The 7,933-nt window shown below is 31.8% G+C and overlaps 1 long non-coding RNA gene across 1 annotated transcript; it reads left to right on the forward strand.

Moving 5' to 3' along the window:
* The first annotated feature begins 281 nt into the window (after positions 1-281).
* LOC132728599 (uncharacterized) lies at positions 282-7,532 on the forward strand. Its single transcript, XR_009625505.1, has 3 exons — positions 282-414; positions 6,001-6,200; positions 7,338-7,532. It is a non-coding gene; the product is annotated as an uncharacterized LOC132728599 (long non-coding RNA).
* Positions 7,533-7,933: the final 401 nt, after the last annotated feature.

The raw sequence follows: 7,933 nt of genomic DNA on the forward strand, positions 1-7,933 counted from the left end.
TCTGGGCTTTCATGTTGTGACAACAGGGAACGTGTTTTTAGTTTTGCCTATGATAGAAAAGAGAAAGATTTCTTTCTCATACCAGGTACGTATATTAACGTACGTAATATACGTACCTGCTCATACACAAGTATATGACCTGCTCCGCGTGCACTTTATTATTCGAACAAAATCAAACCGACTCATACTCATGTTATTTGTCACGTACCTCTATGCATTCGACACCCCCTTGTTCAATAATGAAAAGGTCAGAAAATCGAATTTTCCCGAAGTACGGCGGAGAGTGCCGGAAATTTTTCCACTTCACACATTTAAGATCACGTGACCATTTGAGTGTTTATCAACAGCCAACATTATTTTTGGAGGGAAAGTCGTACCGAGAAGATGGAAGGACTGGTGTTCCCTGATAGGAAAGTAAGTTTGTTGATTTTTACGAATTGTGTCGATTAAATTCTTAATTTATTTTCCAGCTACCGGCCTGTGTTGTGTACCTGCTTATTTTTACAGCCAGGTACGTACATTTGCACGTGATAATTGTCTATTAGAAATGATGTGCTATTTTTAGCAGTTAGTGTTCATTTATTATGATACATATGTTATTTTAGTTGATCTTTTGAGATTTGAAAAGGGCTTTGAGAAGTCGATTTTTGATCAAGCTGGCCAGCAGCGCGACGTTCTATACATCGGCGGTTTTTGGGGAGGCTATGCCGACCCAATGTTAATACCATCTGTCAAATCTTACTGCCGCGGTAATCAGGTCAAAAAATAGTACCTTGATTTTTCTAAGCTGACTGATCACTCATCACATACTTTTACAATATGAAAATATTTTCATTCTTTAATTTCATATCAGATAATAATTCTCTGAAAAATTCTTGATTTTTGTTTGTTATTTTTTCAAAATCACTACTCCGTGACGTCATACTGCCGCGGTAATCAGGTTTATGTATACGTACGTCTGTAATAAATAGTTCTGGTATGAAAACCCTTCTACATAATAATGTTATCAATAATTTTTTAACAAAAAGCATAAATGAAAATTTATAAGTAAATGCTTTTATTAGGTGGCAAATATTCTTTATCATTTTTGATAACAATTTTCCAGTTACTACGCAGCGACCAACTGTTTATGACGGGTCATTAACTAGAACGTTGCAACACCGTAGTCTCAATATCATGCATGTTCTTTTGTTGATATAAACCATTAATAGTCCTTAATATTTTTTAAAGACAAATAATGGTAAATTGTCGCTTACATCAGAGACATGGATCGTGCTTGCGTGATAACTAAGGAAAACTAACTTATTAGTACACCCTAGGAGGCTGTACGCGGAAAACGCTCATAAACCGCCATATCATATAGCTGTAAAGTGAACAGTTAAATGACAGAAATATGTGGTCAAATATGTTTTAACAAGGAAATAATTATTTCAGAGAAAGACGCAAAGATCAGTCTTCAATCAAATGAATGATCCCGTATTGTGTAATTAGAAAGTTTATTCAATTCTAGGGCAACGCATCATAATTTGCTAGTCCATGTGTAATAAAATTCAAATTTTCAATACAGATTATGAGATACATAACAATATTAAAGAATAAGAGGCTTAAAAAACAACAACAACAAACGCATATATATATATATATATATAACATATACGAAATCCAGACAATGCATTATTACCAGTCAGTCGACACATTGCCATTTGCGCAAAAGACATCACTCCAAAGTTTAATATAATGCCAATCTATAAAATGCGAGAACCAGACACATTCAAAAGAAGAATGAAAGAAACTGTTTTAATAAACGTTCTTAAACCAGAATTGAATTCAAAATAACTTTGATATATATATAACAATAATATTATAGCTTATTATTATGTCCCTTTAAAACGTTATAAGAGTAACGTCCCTTTACACTGTTTTGACGTCGTTACCAAGCGACGTTATTAACGTCATTATCTTGAAGATCCCTTTAACGGGTGAAACCGGTTGATATTTCTCTTCAATTATTTATTACAGTTTTGTTAATAAACAATTGCAATGTAAACTGGAAAAGGCATCACTTCATTCTTTTTTTCCCGCTATTTTTATCCGTATTGTTTTAAACTTTACATTTTGGATATATATATATATATATACAAAAAATGAAAACAAGTGCCGGAAAAAAGTCACATATAAATAAAACAAAAAACACAGTCCATGAGTTAACTTATTTAATTATTTGCCAACCGGTTTCTCTTATGATCATCAGGGCAAATGTGACGTCGTCGCATAGTAACGACGACGTTTTTGTGTACACATGTGTACGCATAATCTAAAAATAGTAACGTCATTATATTGTATTAAGTTTTGGATTAAAAACATCAATAAAATAGCGTTCTTTTGATAACCTAGCTGAAACGTTTTTACTGTGAAATTTATAAAATGGGAAAATACAAAATTTCGGGTCTTTTTTAGAGCATTTATCTAAATGCTCACTTAAAGGTAATTGTCTTGTTGATGGGTCTCTTATCTGCTGAGCATGAACAGTTTTTCTGTTCCTGAGTTTGTCGCCTGTTTGGCCTATGTAAAATTCTTTGCAGCCGTTGCAAACTAAAACATATAAAACATTTTCAACAGTACAGTCCATATTTTCTTTTGTATGAAATATTTTATCCTGAAGTTTTAAAGAATATCCTTCTATTAAATAATCACAGAGGCCACACCTCTGTTCGTTGCATTTTTTAACACAGGGCATTATATTGTTTTCTTTAAATTCTGAACTTATTAAAATGCTTTTTAAATTTGGTAATTGTCTTTTGCATTTTATAATGTTGGTGTTGCTTATTATCTTTTCATTTTTTCATCATGTTTCAGAATTTCCATGTTTGTTTTAATTATGCCAAACAATTCTCTGTTTTTCGGGTTACATGTTGAAATATATGGAAGAATTTTGTTTTTTGGTTGCTCCTTAACTTGAAGTAAGGTGGTTCGGGGAATCTCTAAAGCTTTTTTAATACCAGTTTTTATAAGTTGAATTGGAAATTTTCTTTTAATTAGAGTGATGGCGAGTTCCTTAAGTCTAATCTTAAGTATTTCCTTATCAGATACAATTGCACATATTCTCCTTGCTAGCGAAAACGGGATATTTGTTTTAATGTGTTTTGGATGACACGATTTAAAATTTAGATATTGTTTAGAATCAGTACTTTTAAAATATACATCAGTGACTATATATGTTCCTTTCTTAATAACCATTACATCTAAAAACGGAAGTCTGTCTGTATTTTGTTGTTTCTTAAATTGTATATCTTTATGAAGTGAATTAAGTATTTTTTCAAAATATAATAAATCAATTAGAGATCTTTGCCAAAATATAAAACAATCATCCAAAAATCTTTTCCAGTTACATTGAATATAATTAGCAAAATCTTCACCTTTCTGTTTGTTAATTTCTGAATACAATGTTTCTTCTAAATAACCTAGTACAAGTGTTGCATATGTTGGAGCAACCTTTGTCCCCATGGCTGTACCTTTATACATATATATATACGAATGACTTACAGTTTAGCATCGGGAATTCATCAACATATCTTACGAAACTTTAATTTGAAAACGATATTTGCGGGCGCTGAAGTGATTAATGTTTATTTGAATAAATCAAATAAAAAAACTTATATGTTTGTGTTCTAAAAATAATCGGCGGCATAAGAGGAATTTCGTATTCATTTTACAACACTTGAAAAAATACTACAGAAAATGTGTTGTTGTTTTTTTGTTTTGTTTTCAACAAAAGTGTGTGTGTTTTAAGTTTATTTATACTCGGGGCCGGAATAACCATATGTCCGAGATTATAGAATCGAGGACGTCTTTTTCAAGCCGAATCTTCCTGGTAGCCCATTCTTCGTTCGTTGGTGGTAAAGGAGACGACAATACTGGCAAGGCATCAACTTCCTGACTGACGACAACAAAAACGGCATTCATTAGCGCCAAACCTCCAGAGTAAGTCACGAAAGGACAACCAATCACCTCTGGTACTTGAGATGACTTGACCTTGACCTGCCGTGTGCATTCTCCGCGACGTGCACGCCTCTGGAGGGATTTGGAGAAGTTTCAACAAAAAACTTCCAAAACACGCTATTTATAAATTATAACACCATTCATAGCACTGACGCTTCGATGTTCTCATCTATTTGCGGGAAATGGTCGACAGGGAAAACCCTACGTAATAACCGCACACCCTGTTAACAATAGATTTTCCGCAGTTATATTTCAAGCTAGTGAGGTTTAAAAAATACATGTAGAATCTATCTATTAACTACCATAAGTTGGTTGAGTGTTGGCGGTAAAAAAAGAAGATATAACTTCCTGATCAATTTTCACTTAGGTTGATTCAACTTTGAATAAGCTTTGCAGATATGTATTTTTTCAAGAAATATTTAGTTTTAATAAATATCCGAAGCCGTCAAAGTCAGCGACGAGTAATGAAATGGGAATAATTTTCTGAAACGTGATTTTATTCCAGATTTGCTTCGGAAGAAGACATCTTTCTGTCCGTAGAGCATGGATATTAATACTCATCACAAGACAGTATCTTATTGATCTCAATTATGGAACATGACATGTAAATATGTATAATTTTTATGTTCAATAAAAATGTTGCATAACTTGCAGTTTATTATCATTCAATGATATTAAAATGATATTAAGTATTTATGATGAACAGTCCTAGAATATTTTGATAAGGAACAGTCAGTTGTAAAATGTTATTGTTATCTTATAATGAACAGTCGTCATACTTTCTGGTATGTCATTTATTATTGACAGTTTAGGTTTTTCAAAATTTGCAGGATTAGCAGTCCGAATGTAGACCTCAATGAAATGTTCTGGAATATTAACAAAATGAATAGTCAACCATATTAACCATATATATGAATGGTTGAACACAACAGTATGGATAAATGACACAATGTGCATATCTTCTTATTTTGGTAATAATTGAAATAACAGCACATTTTAAGCAAAAAGAAAAGAAACTATAAGTCTGAAACATTCTGTCATAGCCTCCCCATCAGTACATTCAGTGCTTTGATTGTTTATGTACAAACTGTTTAAAATATCTCCCACGTGCTGATGTATATACATGTACGAATTTGGTGCATATACATGTATATATATAAATATATTTCCTACCTCTCTTTACACACAAATATATTTTTGTGTAATTTGTATATATACACAGTATGTTGATGTTGAAATGGGTTTATGATAGTCCAAAAAATGTTTTAAAATGTAATTTTTGCGTTGTTAGTGATAGTAGTAAAGTAATTTAGTGATACTTTAAAAGTGGTACTGAATTGTTGTTTCTCATTGCATTTCCTGTCAAAATGTTTATAGTATTGGTGTTATATTAGTTGATATGTTATGAAATTAGAAATTGGGCTGTGCTCATCCAATTGTTTTAAAATGCGATTCTGCCTGGCTTCGCGCTGCGTTTACTCGTGATTTTAAATGTTCTGAAATTGCATAATACCTAATTAAAATTATTACACCCACCTATATAACCCTAATGTGCTCTTCTTGGTCCCTTCCTATATAAAATGTCAAAAGTTTATAGATTTCTTTTTATGTATAAATTTGTGTTAGTTTAGTTGATAGGAATGTGTTTATGCTGGTCAATCTGGTCAGTCTGTGTAATCGCGCGCGTTTTTAGATATAATCGTGATGTTAGCTTGTGCCGAATTTTGATTTATACTTTTGTCATTTCTCATCATTATTATAATCATAACCATAGTGCTGTATTGTATTTGATTTGATGCTAGTGTATTTGATATGAATACTTGTCTACCCACTATGAAATTCATTCATTAACCCAATCCCCACTCCCTTTAGACTATAAGCCACTCCTTTTAATGCTATGTTTATTACAGTTAAGAGTTTAGTTTAGAAGTCTTGTACATATTATGAAACTGACCAATTAATATGTTTGTGTTTTAATACCTATATTTTTTGTACTTTTAGATCTACAGTACTTGGAAGTTGCCAGGTTCTTCTAATTGTATAATAGAATTATAATAATATATTCCAATATTTTGTGTCTGGAGACCCCTTTGAATAGAAGAGGTTGGAGGGTCCTGATTGTGGTGGATAGACGAAGATGTGGATGGCTGTGTAACATTGGCAAAGTCTATGTGTTGGAATGTGGCATGATGGAGCTATTGGTAATTTTAATATGTTACTTGATTTTAAGGATTTTGTCATAATAACTCTTTTTTGTAAACAATTTGGTATTTCGTGTTGTGTGTAAATTTGTAAAAAAATTACAGGTAGTATTGAGTATTTTACTATATTTTATTTGATTTTAATGGATTTTTCATTAAGAAAAGAACTGAGCTTAAGATGATTGTTTTAGTTACACCCATATTTTCATGATTGAGTATATATCAGATGCTGCTACTGATATATGCTCAAATATCATGCTTGACTTTAGGTCAACCATATTAAAATAAGATTGAATCATTATTATTTTAAATTTATTTTAAATAATTTTAAATTTTAAAAAAAATTATTTATTTCTGATTTAAGGGTTGTGTACATAAAATGGAATTTCTTGTATGATGTAAATTTCTGTGATGTTTGATTGTAGTGTCATATTTGCTTTTAATCAATTAATATTATCTTATCCATATTTATATGTGCTTATAAATCTTATTTGTTTTACTCACTCATAAATGTACATTGATCTTCTTAATACTTTTATATATTTTCTTTTAAACAGATTGTTTGTTTATATTGTTAAAGGATAGTCAGTTATGTCCGAAAATAGCTTATATAGCTAATGTTTATATGTTTTATGTAACCGACTATAAATAAAGATTATCTTACCTTATCTTATCTTATCAGTTGAGAATTACAGTTGATTGTCTATAGCTATATAGATTGGAAGGTCAGTGGTTCTATTCATAATGTCAAATTGCTCCTCTTTGCACTTTAATGGTGCTTATTTTCATCTGTCACGTAACTTAAAACCATTAAATACCAAATAGTTACCTGTTTAGTAGGAAAGTAATTTGTAAAGATATTGTAGATGTTAGGGGCGTCCGTTCCGAGTGGTTAAGGTCGTTGACTTCAAACCACTGGCCCCTCACCAACGTGGGTTCGAATCCCGACAGGGACTTTTGATTCTTTCATGTGAGGAAGCTATCCAGCTAGCTTACGGAATGTCAGTGGTTCTACTCAGGTGCCCATTTGTGCCTGAAATAATGCACAGAAGGGCACCCCCCCAAAAAAAAGAAGATATTGTAGATGTTAAAATTACGAGATTGGAATGTTGTTTTGTTACCCCTATGATCTTTCAGACCATGGAGTTGCATCAAATGTGATGATGGATGTGATCTTGCAGACCATGGAGTTGCATCAAATGTGATGATGAATGTGCTCTTGCAGACCATGGAGTTGCATCAAATATGATGATGGATGTGATCTTGCAGACCATGGAGTTGCACCAAATATGATGATGGCTGTGTATGTGTTGGAATGAGGCATGATGGAGCAATTGGGTATTTTACTAAACATTACTTTATTTTAAGGATTTTATCATAGTAACATTTTTGTACACAATTTGGTAATTTGTGTTGTGTAAATTGGTGAACAATTTCAGGTATCATTGAGTATTTTACTATATTTTACTTGATTTAAATGGATTTTTCATTAAGAAAAGAATTGAGTTTAAAAAGATTATTTTATTCAGTTGAGAATTACAGTTGATTGTCTATAGCTAGTTAGACTGGAAGGTCAGTGGTTCTATTCATGATGTCAGTTTGCTACTCCTTGCATTTTAATGGTATATTTTTTTTCTGCCACATAACTTTAAACCATTAAATAACAAGTTGTTGTCTGTTCAGTTGGAAAGTAATTTGTAAAAATATTGTAGATGTTAAAATTATGAGATTAA

This window comes from Ruditapes philippinarum, unplaced genomic scaffold (genome assembly GCF_026571515.1).
Source record: "Ruditapes philippinarum isolate M1 unplaced genomic scaffold, ASM2657151v2 ctg1435_1_1_1_1, whole genome shotgun sequence".
NCBI classification, from domain to species: domain Eukaryota; kingdom Metazoa; phylum Mollusca; class Bivalvia; order Venerida; family Veneridae; genus Ruditapes; species Ruditapes philippinarum.